This window comes from Notamacropus eugenii, chromosome 7 (assembly GCF_028372415.1).
Source record: "Notamacropus eugenii isolate mMacEug1 chromosome 7, mMacEug1.pri_v2, whole genome shotgun sequence".
NCBI classification, from domain to species: Eukaryota; Metazoa; Chordata; class Mammalia; order Diprotodontia; family Macropodidae; genus Notamacropus; species Notamacropus eugenii.
Window position 1 is genome coordinate 98,096,983 of NC_092878.1, and position 17,317 is coordinate 98,114,299.

The following is a 17,317-nucleotide window of genomic DNA, read 5'->3' on the forward strand; positions in this document are numbered from 1 at the left end:
GAATAAAAGCCTTTTCTGCCTCTGTCACACTCTTTCCCTCTCTCTCTCTGTCTCTGTCTCTGTCTCTCTCTCTGTCTCTGTCTCTGTCTCTCTCTGTCTCTCTCTCTCTCTCTCTCTCTCTCTCTCTCTCTCTCTCTCTCTCTCTCTCTCTCTCTCTCTCTGTCTCTCTGTCTGTCTCTGTGTGTGTCTCTCTCTTTCTCTCCTATATTCATCTGATAATGAGGGAAAGAAACAGAAATGTCCTTTGAGGGGGAAAGGAATTCAGTGCTGGAGAACTCTGTTAATTTGCACATTGGCAAACTGCAAGCAGACAAAGTCAAAATGAAAATGAGTCCTGTGGATATGTACATATAAGTGAAAATTAAGCAGGTTTTGCTAGTTGTATCATGAATAGGAGTAATATGTATAACATGTTTCCAGTAAGGACAGAACTGTTTCCTCTTGTGGTATTAACTTATATAAGTAAACTTTATACTTTCTTTTAAGGTTTATAACCTTGTCTCCTTTATTTTTTTCTTCTGTTACAGTAAGCAGTAGCATCTGGCTATTGGTCATATTTGATGCTTTAAGATGCTTTTCCTAATTAAGGGAGCTTGTGCTAGTAATCTGAGAGGTTTGGGGGAATTTATTTCTGTTTCCTTCTTTTTTGGTAAATAAGGTTCACTTTTGACATATCTGTTCTTGGTATTAGAAACTACAGGTAGGAGTCCATTGTTCAGATAATTTTATTTGTTTGCTTTCTGACCCTTATGCTGCTGTAGGAGATCATTAACATCTCTGCTAGCAGGTTCATTTGGAGGAAGAGGAGACTAGTACATCAAAGTTTTCAGTTTAGACCTGGTAGATTAAGTATACTTATGTTGTAGAGAACTAGCTTTTTCTAAGACATTTGTCTGGTTCCCCAAAGCAGTCTGGGTAGGTCTATGATGATGCCAAGGCAGAAGATAGTTCTAAGCAACTATGAGCCACCATTTATCTTTTGATCTCTTTTTTCTCTTTTTCCTCCCAAAGACACCTGGGAAGATTTCCTCCCAGCCTAACTGTCCCCAGGGTATTTTGGATTCTGATTGAAAGTTATTAGCAAGAAATTATATACAGTACATGATCCTTCCTGCAGCTTTTATTCATTTGATCTTCCACAGTCATTCATTGTGAAAATTGACTTGTACAAACCAGAAAACTGATTTCTCTGTGTATGGAATTTAGGAAGACTATATAGAATCTAGAAAAATCTAAGAGCTGAAAAGACTCATATTCCTGATTATCTAATATAATCCCATTATATTACAGATGAGGAAAATGATATCAAGAATAGGAAGCCAAAATCAGTACAGAAATGGGACTACTGATTTCAAATCTGTGAATTTTCTACTATATTAATATACAGTCTACCTCTCTGAACTTTTAAAAGTTCCATCAAGGTCTCAACCTGTCATTTTAGCTGGATGTTCCTTTATTTTGTAATATCTTGCTCATGCTTTCTCATGTCAGAGAAAACTCTTGTGAAATCTTGCTGATAAATCTAAATGGAGCCAAGTTTTAGTGAATAGTGTTCAATTAATTATATTGAGCTAGGGATTCTGTCTACATGACAGTAATGTAGACAGTAATGCTGCTTGATTTTCTTAAGCTACCATCTACAATTTCAACATTTTTTTCAAAATATCTTTCATTTTCAGCAAGAATAATAGGTCAATGGACCTACTTTCCCAAATCTGTTTTTGCTTCATCCACCAAATCTAAGGTCCTTATCTAGTTTAAGGGTTCCTTAACCTTGTACCCTTAAGGTTGCAAGGTAACCTTTTCAAATCATGGACAGCTTTAGCACTCAGGAGACACCTATGAACCCTGTCTTGGAATAGTGTTTTCAAGTATATAAATTAAGTTACATAAAATTGCAAATAAAACAAATTATATTAAATTACAGCTATCTATTTAACTGAAGTCCAATCATCTAACTTTATATGCAAGGAAATTAAATCACAGAAAAGTGATTTGACCAGATTCATACAGGGAACAAGTGGCAGAGCTGGAATCTGAACCTATTTAGAATCTGATCAGATTTAGGACTATTTCTACTGTATTGTGGGATATTCCTTTCACAAAGGGAGCAACCCACCTTTATCTGTTGAAATTGCTTTCTTGACCATCATCTAATCACAGTGGACTACATTCCAGTGGACAACGAGGTGGCCTCATATATATATATATATATGTATATATATATATACAGAAGAGAGAGAGAGAGAGAGAGAGAGAGAGAGCACCAGGCCTGGAGTTAGGAACAGGAGTGTGTGGATAGAAGGATGTATGGATGCATAGATAGATAGATAGATAGATAGATAGATAGATAGATAGATAGATAGATAGATAGATAGATAGATAGATTAGATAGTCAGGAAGATATGTTAAAATCTGGCCTCAGACGGTTACTGGCTATGTGACTTTGACAAGTCATTGAACCCTATTTGCCTCAGTTTTCCTCGCGTGTAAAATGATCTAGAGAAGGAAACTACTTCCTTATCTTTGCCTAAATAAAAAAAAAAAAAACAAAATGAGGCCACAAAGAGTCAGGCAAGACTGAAATACAACAGCACCACCAATATTCCAGAATGTTCTTTTAGGTCAGGCTTTATTGTGATGAAATGCATGTTTCCACAGAAATTATGCTTTACATTTTGCTTAGGTTCCAAGTGTTATTGGATTGCATAATTTTGATAAGAATTCCATTTATTCCTTTATTCATGGTAGTTGTGAATTTTAAAATTCATAAACCCAAAGACAAAATCCTGGGACATACTAAAATTGCCATGGTCCAAACTGGTCCACAGAATGCTATGTGGGAAGCTGTTATATGGCATATTTTGTTATTGTACCAGACATTATATTTGAACTTTTTTAGGTGTATCTTATATACTACAAATTTTAACTCCCATGCTGCTGTCAACATTTCTGACCCTAATTATTTATGAGCTCTATGAGTTGGCAATCCCATACTTACTGCATTGGATATATACTCCACACCATACCAGAAGGAATCTTAGAAACATAAAACTTTTTAGCAGAGGATTATTTCCTCTGCTCACTGTGTTTCACGCTTTTTGTGGGTAGTTCTTGTTTCCTTAGTTGTGAAGTCTTTGTTTTGTTTTGTTTTTCACAAAGTTAAACTCTGGGCTCATCTTCCAACCTGCTTATTTAAGTCCTCCACCGTCTTTGTTGTGGGTTTCAGTGTTCCTTTCTCATGTGAGCAGAGACTAGTGACACCAAACATCAAAAATGCAATTTGACTCTATACAGTGTTATTTTTTTTATCAAGGAAGCAAAAGGAATTAAATCATTTAAACGTTCACCATATAATATTTGCACATGACTCCTTCTAGGCATTGGTAGCCAGTAATCAATTTATAGGAAATCTCCCAATTCAGGAATTCCTATAAAAAGTTTATTATTTTAAATTTGATGTTTCCTACCTTTATTTAACAAGAAACCCCTGTCAGTGTAATTTTCTACCCATGGCCTGCTAATGGTCTGAAGTCCTATCAATCAGGGGAAATGTAGGAAGATGGGCTGGCTTCTGATGCCACTGCATCTGTCTTCACTGTTCTGTACATGTTTGGGACCTACCAACCTTCCTTCCAACTGTTTTCTGGTATAGTTATATAAGTGCATGGAACTTCTATGTCTCCTTGTGGCTCATCTATGTTATTGTGTCATCATTCCTCCTTCTAGTATTTTACCCCTTGAATGTTCATCTAGGTAAACCCTCTGTCATTTTTCTCTCTGTCTCTGTCTTTCCCATTGCTATCTTTCTCTCTGTCTCTGTGTCTCTAGCCCCAGGTCTCGATTATATGTAATCCCTGATGAACATATACTATATCTGTTTGTATTTTCATTCATATTGTATCATGCATTAGAATGCTTGTGTTTAAGATATGAAATTTTAATATGCAGAAGGCTAATGAATTTATTTTGTTTTTACATTTTGTACTTTATAATACAGTGTCATATTTGTATTAGCTTTTAGTAAAACTCACAGTGACTTCTTCAGTAGAGTGAATTTCTGAAATTATTTTCTAAGGAATTAGTAATGATAGTTCATCCACAGGATATACTGCTTTGCCTTCCATGTATCAATTGTTTCTTCACCATATTCAAAGTGATGAAGCTAGGACACAGAATAAGAGGTCTTCTAGAAATGACCATAGACCTCCTCCTTTGCAGTTATAGCTTTATACAAAATTAAAGAGGAAAAGGCATGTATTAACAGGGTCCCTTCAGAGGTGCTGTTAAAAAAAAAAAAGGTTTAAAACCCATGAATTGAATACCTGGCACTATTTGAAAGGTTCCTTAGATTTGACTAGAGAAATACTTATTCAGTTTTAATTTAGCAAACTATATTCTCCACCTCTGAAATATATCTGTAAATTCAATAGCATTTGCTCCTCATCTTTCCTTCCTGGACTGAACTGAATATTCAGGGCTCCTCTCTATAATTTCCAATTCTTGTTGACTGCCTTGCACCTCTCAGTGTTGGACAAAACGAATGATGAATATCCAATTTATGTGGGCTAGAATAGAAAACTGATTTTTTAGAAGGAAAAAATAAATATCCTGGGCATTTTAAATATTTTTTCAAAGTTTCTATTTTAACAAGAGAAAAAAAGTTTTAAAAGTAAAACATATAAATGGCTCAGAATTCATAGTTGAAAAAATATTTTTTTTCCTGCTTTCCCGGTAGAGGTTTCAATTCAATTATAATGAGTCATAAGAAACTTTAAGCCAAATGATATGAATCAGCCATTCTTTTAGTTATATGTAAACTGTTGTTTGGTTTAACAAATGATTTTTTTTATTTTTTATTCCCGGTCAGTTAAGCCAGTCAGCTAAGATTTATGACATCCTTTCTCTTCTTTGTGCCAGGAAATGTGTTTAAGCACTGGGGATACAAAGAAAGACGAATAAAAGTCCTTGCCTCAAGTAGTTTATATTCTAATGGGGGCAAGCAACATTATGTTTGTGTACATGTGTATGTGTGTGTGTGTATGTGTATATGTGTATATATACATACATATAATGTGTGTATGCATATATATGTATGTGTGTGTATATATATGTATATATATGTGGAATAGCCTGTATATTTATGTATATGTATGCATACATGCATTTATGTATGTGTATGTAATTGTGCACATATATACGTATATATTTCCATGTGTGTATGCATATGTATTACATAGGTCTCCCAGTGCATCCTGGGTCATCTCCAGTCATCCTGATGAATATCTGGTCACTGGATCCAGATGGCTCAGGAGGGGAAAGTGAAGCTGGTGATCTTGCACAGCCCTCCCTCACTCAAAACAAAGTCAAGTGCAAGTCATGTCATTATTTCTCTGGTGGTATGGTCTTTTTCGGCAACAAAGGACAAAAATAATACACACATATATACATTTATGCATGCGTGCGTGTATATGAATTCTGGGGTCTAAGTTGTAGAGTTATTTCCAGGCCTGTGTAGATGAGGTGAAATGTGGTGGAAATAATAGCAACAAGGAGCAAGATATCCACTACGGCACAATTTTATCAAGACGTGGCAAACCACAGTTATCCCTGTCGATGTCTCTGTTCATCTGTCTGTCTTTCTTTCTATCTATCTATTTCTCTGTCTGTCTATCTATTTCTCTGTCTGTCTATCTATCTATCTATCTGTCTGTCTGTCTGTCTGTCTATCTGTCTGTCTGTCTGTCTATTGTCTGTCTATATCTATATATATAAATATCTATATCTATAGAGAAAGGCAGACACAGAGACAGAAATTATCTACAGATAACGAGATATATCTACATGTGGAGAGAGACACAGAGAATAGAGGGAAGATAATGTCAGTGGAGATATCACTACCAAATGGGGAAACTGGGAGGCGCCTCATGCGCAAGCTGAAGTATGAGCTGAGTTCTTGAAGGAAGGAAGGAAAATTAAGAGGAAAAGCTAAAATAACTACACTTAAAGTGTAGAGGGTAGAGGTACAGAGACAGAAAGTGAAGTGCTCAAGGAACAGAAAGAAGGCCAGTGAAACTGGATCTTAAGAGTTTTAGAGCTTATGGAGGAGAAAAATAATACAAAGACTGGCTAAGTAGGAAGCAGTCATATTTTAAAGAGCTTTCAGTGCCAAGCAGAGAACCCAATATATGATCCTGGATCATGGGGAGGTACTAGAGTTTATCAAATGATGGTGTGTGTTTGTGTGTGTGTGTGTGTGTGTGTATATGGGTGTGTGTGTGTGTGTTTGTGTGTGTGTGATACATAAGCAGACTCACATTTTCTAGTCCCCAGAATAGTGTCCTCCATAAATACTCAATGATTATTTTCTTCAATTTGTATGGTTATCCCCATCCAACTCCGTGGGATACAGTGAGAGTCCCTGGGGTAAAGACTTAAGTTCTGACGCTAAAAAGCTTTGTGATCTTAGGGAGACAATGCCATCTCTCCTGGACTCATTTTCCTTATTCACAAAATGACTTTCCAATATATGGAGTCTGAAATAACTACTATAAAATTCATGGAGGCACTTAGTTTCCTAGAACAAGTCAAACCACATGCATTACTATGGCATGCACTTCTTAAGGTGTGGCAGTCTCTTGAGGTATACAGTTAGAGACAGGAGTTAAGTATTTTGTAGTCAAAGGCAAACTTGAGGTCTGGTTGGCCTTGTTTCCATCTTCAGTGAGTCTTTAACTTCCTTCTCTGTTATCCTTTTCATCAGTAATTTGGTTTTGAATTCTAAAGAAAAGGAGATTGTGGACAGAGGTCTAGGGGCGCATCCTGGCCAAGGGAGAAGATACAATTTTATCTTTCAAAGGAATTTATGCCGCTTACCACCTGTTTCAATATAGCATAAAGGGCACTTATTTTAGCTCTGTTTGTAGAGTTCAGACTGTCAACAAACAAGAATACAAAAAACATTTACATCTATTGACTCTTACAGCCAACATTACTATGTCAAATGTAAGAAAAGGAGGAGGATATCTTAGAAGGGAAAAATTTCATATATTATGATAGCCTTCAAAAAGAAAGACTCTACAATCCTTTGAAAATTGTCATTGATGAATTAACCCCCAAATTTATGAATGTTTTAAAAAGAATTTTATTACATTAAAACCTAGCTTCTTGACTTTGTTTAACTATCTTTTCATGAAGATAAATCCCATTCATTCCCTAGAGAGTGTTTTGTTTAGTTGTGGGATGAATGATGCTTGCCTGTAAAGTTATACCCTAAACCCTTGTGGGGCAGCTAGGTGGTGCAGTGGATAGAGCACCAGTGCAGGAGTCAGGGAAGACCTGAGTTCAAATCTCACCTCAGACACTTGACACTCATTAGCTCTGTGACTTTGGGCAAGTCACTTGACCCCAATTGCCTCATCCTGAGTCATCTCCAGTCATCCTGATGAATATCTGGTCACTGGATCCAGATGACTCAGGAAGGGAAAGTGAAGCTGGTGACCTTGCACAGCTCTCCCTAACTCAAAACAAAGTCAAGTGCAAGTCATGTCATCATTTCTCTGATGTCATAGTCTTCTTTGAAAATGAAAGATGAACACAGAATAGGTCTCAACACCAGACACAGAGTGTCATGAGACCTATTTATAGAGCTACATTTTAGAATTATCCCTTTATCAGTATGGTTTTCAACAGCTCAGAGTAGAGAGGCGGTACAAAGGACAGAGCACTACATGAAGAGCCAGGTGGATTTGAATCCAAACATAGTTTCAGATATTTAATAACTATATGACCTTGGGCAAGTCACAACCTCTGTCTCTCTCATTTTCCTCAACTGAAAATGTGAACAATAATAACATGTACTTCACAGATTTGTTGCAACGATTGAATGAGAAAATATTTGTCAAGTTCTTAAAACAATACCAGGCAGATAGATTTCTTATAAAAATGCTTATTCCTATGTCTTCCTTTTAAATGAACTTAAATCTTAAATGTACTTAAATCATCCCCATGATGAGGCATATAAATACATACTCAGTTTAATTTAGTGTTGTGTTCAATCCTCTCTATGTATTTGTGAATTTTCTGAGAAACACTTTGAACTTTGACCCATATTACCAACTCTCTTACCCAAAGAAAGTTATCGTGCAAGTACTATGATTATAGATTAGCTATTGATTGGTACCTTATAAACTTCTGCAACGATATTAAGGCACCCCCAAATGCACACCTCACTAAACTCCTGATAGCTTAGTCTTATTATGTGCTTGAAATTAGTACAGTGAATTTAAATGTGTGTGTATATATACATATATATGTGTGTATGTATATATATAATGTATATACTTATACATGTATATATGTATATATACACACCTATAATCTTGCCCATTCAGACTGCTTTCTTCATTACAAAGGTTCAAGATATTGCTACATTTAAATACTGTAATCCAATGTGTTTATTTTTAAGTTGAAATGAATACTAATTTTAATTGGCATTTCACTTATGATAATTGCTGTTTTATTTCAGCAATGAAAACCTAAATCTTTTGGTTTGTAAAAATTCAATTTAAATGTGGGGGTCATTGCCATATATTATTTCACTGTATGGTATCTGTGTGTGTATTTCTTAAGTCAGAAGATTAGAAAACATTCACATAATATTAAAAATAGTTTTCAGAAAATAACTGAAACCTCAGGGAGATTTTTGCCCAAAAACCAATGTCATCTTTTTCTTTTCATGTGCTTCTCTGTAAACCTATGTCCACTCTACCTCTGATATCTGTTATATAGTGCATATAATTGATGCATCTTTATATCTAACTGCTTCACACTGTCTATGTGCTCAGTTTGCCTTTTAGTTAGCAACTTTATCTATATCCTGAAGGGTCTGCCAGTATTGTTGACCATTGTGTACAACTGCACTCCGGTTGGGTCTGTCACCTTGAGGTTTCTTTTGACTAAGGTGCTCTCCCTTTAGAAAACTACAACAACTCTTATTTTCCTGTTATTTATATCAATGTATTTTTTCAAGTCCATAAATGCATCCTGAAACCATTTCAAAAACAGAGTTAACATTCAGGCCTTGTTGGCTTAGGAAGGAATCTGAAGATAATTTCATTCACTCCCTAAATTTGATAATTAAAGAAACCAAATCATAAGAACTTTCAATAATTTATCCACATTCATACAACTAGCTTGTGGCTGGATTAGAAGAAGACTCTAGATCTCTTGATCGCATATGTAGGGCTCTTTCTACTCTATGACCAAGTTGTAGGAATTAAAGCTGAAAGACAATTTAGAGATTTGTTTTTCATAGAGACTGACAGTTATAAATGAGGAAACAGAAGAGGAGAGATGTTAAGTATCAAAATTATTAGTAAGGAATGGAACCTGGATTTTGAGCCCAGATTCTCTGAACTCAAAGACCAAATCTTTTGGTCTTTCTACTAACTCATGCTATTTGAAAATGCCTATCGATGCCCAATATTCTAATAAGAAGGCATACAGTACCAGAGATAAGCAAAGGTGGTTGTAGACAGACACAGTCTTTTCTGCTGTGGAACTGTGAGTAGGATTCTTTCTCCATAGCGACCACAAGCTCTGCCATGCCAGCAGTTCTCCTTGCCCCAGGGCTGCCAACCAGTACTGCGACCCTGATCAGCTGCTTGATTCCCCCAACATCTGCAGGCCAAGAGCTCCAGAAGCACCTGTTGCATCAGGGGAATCCATAGTACTAGGCCTAGGGCTGGGTCAGAGGCTGGAGTACATTCCTCTGTCACTCAGGTGAGAGAGCTTCCCAAGTGAATTTTGAGGCTGTCTTTTGCATTTTTGGGGTGAGAAGTGTGGAAACTGCTACAGCTGCCAGTGATTCACTGCCCTAAGCCTGACTCCAGTCCTGTATGTGCTGACACAGCCCACATTGGGCTGCACTCTGATCCAAGCCTGGTGCAATAGAACCTCTCTGTTGTCCTTGCAGATTGTCTTGGATTGGAACTCTGTTTCATTCTCTCATTTTGTGTCTTCTGGTGCTCCAGAAGTCATTTATTACAGGTATGTTGAGGGGTTTTGTAAGAGAGCTCAGTCAGGTTTCTTCTTTTACTCCACCATCTTGGCTCCATCCTCTCACAAGGACTCACTGATAACTTATAACAAAGGTGAGTTGTTTCATGGTGGACAGCAAGTGAAATACGTAAATTTGGAATTAGAAAAAAAACTGAGTTCAAATCCAGGATTTTCTATTTTATTATTTTAGAGAAATAATTTTACCTTTTGATGACCTTAGTTTCCCCACTTGTAAAATAAGGTAATTAGACCTGTTGATCTCTAAGGTCCTTTGAAAATTTTTCTCAGCTGTTTATCCTATTGCAGCTAGATCTATTGATATAGTCAATAGAATACAACCTCAGATTCTTACTAGATGTTTGAACCTGGGCAAGTCATTTCAATACTTCTGCCTCAGTTTCCTCAACCATAAAACATGGATAATCAGAGTATCTACCTTGAAAGGTTAGCATCAAATGGAATGATATTTGTTAAGTTTTTAGCATAGTACCTGACACATAGTAGGTACTAAATAAATACGTATTTCCTTCTTTCTTTCTTATTGCTATTAATGGAGTTGTCACCACAGAATTTACCACAATTTTTTTTTTAAATTTTACCATTCTCCTTTAAATCCAACAAAATCTCATTATTATCATGATGATCTTAATTTTGTTGTTGTTACTTTAGACACAAGACAGTCAACAAACATTTATGAGAGGTTTACTATGTACCAGGCAATGCCATAAGAACTAGGAATACAAAAGGAAAAGACAAAAACATTTTCTTCCTTCAAGGACTTTCCATTCTAAATGTGAAAGGGACGGAGACTGTAGTTATTTTGGAAGCTGGCTTTTGTTGTTTTTTTTACTTTACTAGGGAGAGACTTTTTTACATTTGTTAAAATATACGTGCTTACATAGTAATTATATTGAGAGTCTAATGAATAGTTTGTTGTCCACCTAGTTATTGAATACAACTGTACATAATACAATGTACATTGATTTCATGTTTGTTTTAACACTAGAAATATGCCTTAGGGTTTGCTTTTCCCAAAGGAATTGGAAAACAGGATAGATCTTTAACTGAGCTAAATAGCATACTGTACAAGTCTGAGCTAAGTTGATTAACCTATATTATTTGAAAATAGTTTTGCTTTCAGTTTTTAATTTTGAAATCTAAGAAATGAAGTCACATATGAAGTGAGATAACTCACAAGAGTTATTTGTGGTAATATAGTTTAATAAATTTACAGACAAGTGATGATTGTATATGTTGTATGTTTGGGGTTTTTTGTTGTTGTTTTGATTCAATCTCAGATATGAAGGGCATATACAAAATCTACAAAAGGGATGTCATATCTGATATATCATGTCAGTATCTCTAACATATTGGTTTAGATGATAAAGATGGACTTTCTTTTTAATGGTACAGGAGGGTGCCATATGTGTGACTCAAAGGCTTTAGATTTGAATTGTATCTCAAATGATTATATGACCTTGAGCAAATCATTTAATGAGCCAGGGCTTAAGTTTCTTTATCTGTAAAATGAGAGGTTTTCACTAGATGACTTCTTAGATCCTTTTAAGATCTGTGATATCTATTTTGTGAAAATTTCTGTTATACTACTTTGTTTATTTCTTATCTGGTGCATGGGATTGTAAGTTATTGGAATGCAAGAACCAGGTCATTCTCTTCTAACACAGTGCCTTGTAAAAAAAAATATAGTTACTAAATAAATGTTTTATTAAATATTTAAAAAGAAAAAACACCCAATGTGTTACAATTTCATGAATAAGATTTTTATGCATTAATTAGGTATTTGCCCACGTCCAGCACATAGCAGTGATAAATAAGCAATGTATGAATGCATTCATTGAAAAATTCTGAAGATATACTGTGGTAATAATATGTATATGTGTATATAATATACATACACATAACATATCATACATATTTGTCACCACTATACATCTAGTATTTGTTATTATAAATTATTTATCTTTATCTCCCAATTGTCTAATCTGTTCTCTCTCTGTCTCTCCCTCTCTCTCTCTCTCTCTCTCTCTCTCTCTCTCTCTCTCTCTCTCTCTCTCTCTCTCTCCCTGTTACCCCAAACACAAAACAGAATCAATAAAGGCCAGCAGGTCTTGACAGGACTTCATCCTTATTTAAATGGATAGGGTTATCATCAATGAAAGTTATAATCCCCTTAATATACTAGAAATCTTTTTATGTCTTTTTGAAAGTCATAAGGATGCCAATATTACACTTGGGCTGTCCATCCTCTATTTCTTGTTCTATGAAATTCAAGAAGAATTTATTAAACACCTACTATGTGTTAGATATGACAAGTCTACATCATTCTAAGTGATGTCTTTTATTTGAGCTCCCTTAAGGCTCTCTAACATTTACCCTGTGACTCTCAATTATTCTTCATATCAACTGCAATTCTGATTCTTCTAAAATTATGATGATTTATTAGTCACTATATAACCAGTAGGAGAATGCTGGTAGTAAAGCAATGGACTTTGAGATTTCAAATGTCATCTAGTAGGAAAAGATATATTTTTATTCAGTTTCTTTTAAAAATGTCTTTCATAGGTAAGTCACAAATTTTGAGTTGGAAAGAACCTTACATATCATCCGATCAAAACCCTTAATTTTTTACACCAGGAGACCGATAGCCCAAATTTTTAGTGATTTGTCAAAGAATACTCAAGGAACATGTGCCAAAGCTTTGATTCAAGTCCAGATCTTCTTAATCCAAATGCAATATTCTTCATTTCAAATAATAATGGATTTCAGTGAAGAGACTTTGATATATTTCTAGGCTAAAATCAGATGTTATCATATTATCTGACAACAGGAATACTGAGAGAGTATTGGCATTGAATAGGTAATTATTCTTTGCTTTAGATCCTGAAAAGGACTTCCTCTATAACATTCAGGCTCCATAGGTGAGCATATTGCCTTCTTGCATGGTTCAGATGTTAATCCACTTCAAAGTTATCACCTTTGTTCAGTCAGTAAATAGCATTATTTTAACATATGAATGTGAGACATCTCCTTTTAGTAGATAATTTTATGTTGCAATTTTTAAATGTTTATTTGAAATCCACAAACAATAGAAACAAAAGTACTTTTTAGTTTCTCCTTAATTAGTAGCATGTTTAAAAAGCTGTTTGCTCTGTGAAGATGTCTCAAAAGTCTGGGAGGTCTGCTTATTTCCTTCTGATATTCTATCAAGGATACCCTCAAAATATGGTAGACTAGTGGTGTAAAACTCAGAAATAGAGAATACTGTAAGCAAAAGATAATATTTTTAACAAAATACTGGGGGAAATAGAGAGTGTCTTTTGGGCACAAACAGTTGTCCAAGTTGACTGAAATATGAAGTACATGGTGGGGAATAATATGAGAAGAGTTTGGAAAGGTAGTGTAGCACCAGCTTATTGAGATATTTGCATGACAAAATGAGAAATTTGAACTTTTATTGCAAGGACAAAGGGAGCCATTCAAGATGTATTGGCAGAGTGGCATGATCACATCTTTGTGGTCATGGGTAATGAAACTGACATCTTTACTTGCGTTTTCAAGTCATTCAAGTGAGCCATCCCTCTATTCTGTTGCTACTTGGTCTATCTTCTTATTTCCTTCATAGTAATTATGACATTAAAGATATGTTTCAATTCTCCCCAATTCTAAGTAGCTGCTTTTATTTATTTTTAAGTGTCACCTATGTGATCTATTCTATTCTTTTGCGATGTGGTCCTCTTTGAAGTATCTTAATACTTTATTCCATATTACCTTTAAATTTTTATCACCTTCTGCATACCTTTCTCATTTTCTCCTCAAAAGCTTTTCACTTGTTTTGTGAGACAATACAACTTCTAATCTTGTATTATGCCCTTTCTGTTTTATTTTGGAAGTGAGCTAGTACTCTCATACATACATACATATATATATATATATACATATATGTGTATATGTATAAACATACACATATGCATAAATACTACTATGAACTCTTTTGTGGGCATGCAGATCAATTGTTTATTGATTACTTGGACAATTTTTTTTCCTATCTTTTTCAGTCTCATTTTGTGGAGACTTGCATTTGTTAATCTTCTCTAAAAAATAGGTCTATTATCACAGTTTTAAATTTTTTTATATTTTCTATTCTTCAGTCCTAATAGCTTGTTCAAACAAGTCAGATCTGAGGTGCTACAATTTCACGTATTGTCTTCTGATTTTTACCCTTCTTTTTTGTTATCTAGCTTGACCTATATCCTACTCAGTCAACGATTATCTTGTGCATAGACACCTGATTCTAAAATGACTACTGTGTCTATAATAATAGTTTCCCACCTGTTTAGGCAAGTGTAGATATCTGTGTGAATATGGGTATATATATATATATATATATATATATATATGTATGTGTATATGTATATATATGTATATATACATATGTGTGTATGTGTATCTTCATGGTATATGGCGTGTGAGTATGTGTGTTATAAGGTGTATGTTGTTGGTGTGACATGTATAATCCTCTTCACTTTTAGCTGTGTAGCTTTTTAGAGCAGCCTAGGCACCAAATCAAAACCTTTCTGTTTTGGATGATTGGCGGCATCTGGATTTCACTGGCATATTCCTGGAGCCCAAAATCATCTGGATGACACCAAAAGACATTTTAGTAGGACCACAAATGGAGGAATAATGAGAATGATAATTTGCTAGCTTCTATATGATTTTGACACAAATCTGTTAGAGTTTTGGCTAAGCATGTTTGCCAAATACATTTTCAAATTAAGAAATTCTGCTATTATTTAATACCTTAACAATATGAACTACTTAATACTTGTGTTATTCCGAATATACTTGTTATTCATAGTACTTAAATACTTAGGCTGTTCAGTACTTAATGGTATGAAATAAGATACCATTTATTTCTTATCTTAATAGTGTATCATTTAACCAAGTTTCAGAATATCTCAGGTCAGAAACCATCGCAAGTGGCTATGGAATAATTACAAGAATAATTAAAGATAGTAAAAGAATAATTAAAGTTTGGGAGTTGCATTTTTGGTAGCTATCTTATTTTAAAATCTAATTGTTGATTAAGGGTCCCAGTGAAGTTCCAAACAAACTGGTATTTGTAATTTAATTTTTTAATAATTTATATGTTAATATTAGAAATTCAGAAGCTTGTCAGAGAATAAATTGGAGAGGAAGTTATAGGACTTAAAAAGAAATAAAGATGAGAAGGAAATAAAAAAATATTTAATATAATTAAAGTAACAGATCATTGGATAAAAAAAAACCCATCAAAAAAAGGATAGGGGTAATTACTGGAACTTTGATTTCATTGATATAGGAAACTCTTGGTTGAAGAAAACTTTTCTCTCCAAACAAGTTGCCTTCTTGGCAACTTAGCATTTTAGAGAATTATTCAGATCAATGGGAACTTAAGCAACTAGTGCAGTCACAAAACAACTATATATCTGAGGTAGGACTAGAACCCAGGTCTTGTTGGTCTCTGAGATAAGTCTTCTATCCACTATGTCATGCTGCATCTCTAAATGAAGATTTTTACATGTCTAAAGAAGCTATGTTAATATTTTTAGTCAGTGCTTCTTAAATGTTATATTTTTGCATATGATATATACTCCCTTTCTTACCTGAACATGCAGTTAGATACTCTGACTCAAGTTTTAACTCTTCCCCAAATTTCAACTTTCTCCCCTTTGCCAAATCAGGAGCTCATTATTCAGAGTTCATCTTGTTCTGTGACCATTAAAATAATCACACTGTACGTAATTGCGGTCAGGTTTCATATTTTGAAATGGGTGGGGAGTCCTTGCTTTTGCCTTATACAAGAAGTTTATTACCAGTTTGCCTTCATCAAAACCTTGGGTCTCCACATTAGCTGCCTCTTTGGATTGAACTTTGTCTATGTCTCTTTTTTCGAATAAATACAGATCCTGTTCTGGGACACGCAACCTAAATATAGATCATGTTCTTGCCTGTTCATCTAGTTAATAAGTAAGACATTAATGATCCTGTTATTTCTGCCTTTCCTAAGGTTGGAGTGGTTGGTGCTCCTAAGAACTCAGGAATATTTCATTCATTTATACTTAATCCTCCTTGATATTCAGTAGATCATAGAATTTAATGGTAGAAGGAAATTATAGTGATCACCCATTCTAATTCTTTACTTGACCGATGAGAGAACTGATGCCTTGAAATGTTAAGTAAGTGGCCCATGCTCTCTCCCTAGTAAATAGACCTCTAGCACCCAATCCAAAAGCTCTGACTCCAAAAGCCAAATAACTATGTAGGTTTTCCTCCCTCAACTGCTTCATGGGACTGCTCAAAGTTTAGATTGTTGTTGTTGTTTTTGATGCACATACATTAATTTTAAGATTATAAATCAGTACAACATTTTGGGAGAGGAGGGATCATTTGAAATGATGCTTTAAAAATGACTTCAAGCATTCATAATTTCTGACGCCACAAACCCATTGCTAAATATATTGTCTGAGTATGTCAGAGCTAAAAAGGAAGGCCAGAGGCCCTCAATTTTCATTCTTTTATTAAAGAAAAATAATGTATTTACTGAGAATTTACAACAAGGATTGAAGTACAAAGCATCCCCCTAAACAGGGGAAACTTAGTCCTTGGAGAGAGCAGACTCAAATGAAAATGATTGGTATGCCACTCCTTCTCAACTCATGAGGGTATTTCATGGACCTGAAAGTTCTTTCTTCTCCTTTTAGATTCTCTCCTAAAGGTCCTATATAATCTAAACATTAATTATAACCTTGATGTTGTTCTAGATAACTAGAAACAAAATAAGTACCCATTGACTTGGAAAGAGCTAAAATGTGAGGGCATATGGATATGAAATTTCATTGTACCATTGGAAGTGACAAGTACAGGGCATTGCAAAATCAACAGTGTGTCCTGTAGAATATAGAATAATGAATTTAGCGTTATGAACACCTTTGATAGCTAAAAAAAATTCAATTCACCTCTCTATGCATCAGTTTCTTCTCTAAAATAAGGGATTGGATTTGATGACTTCTAAGGTCCCTTCCTGCCCTAAGTAATGACCACAGGATCCAATAATGTGGAAAGAAATAATAAGAACCAGGGAAATGAATATACAAAATGATTGTAACTTTGTGAAAGGAGAGAATATAATGAAATCAAATTCTATGTTATTAAGATGGACAGCCTTGTCCCAGAAGAAGAGTTTAAAAAATGT

At 34.8% G+C, this 17,317-nt stretch overlaps 1 protein-coding gene across 4 annotated transcripts in view; it reads left to right on the top strand.

Moving 5' to 3' along the window:
- The window catches only part of TENM3 (teneurin transmembrane protein 3), a 3,393,579-nt gene that overhangs the window by 346,564 nt on the left and 3,029,698 nt on the right, over positions 1 to 17,317 (top strand). The gene's annotated exons all lie outside the window — the stretch shown is intronic.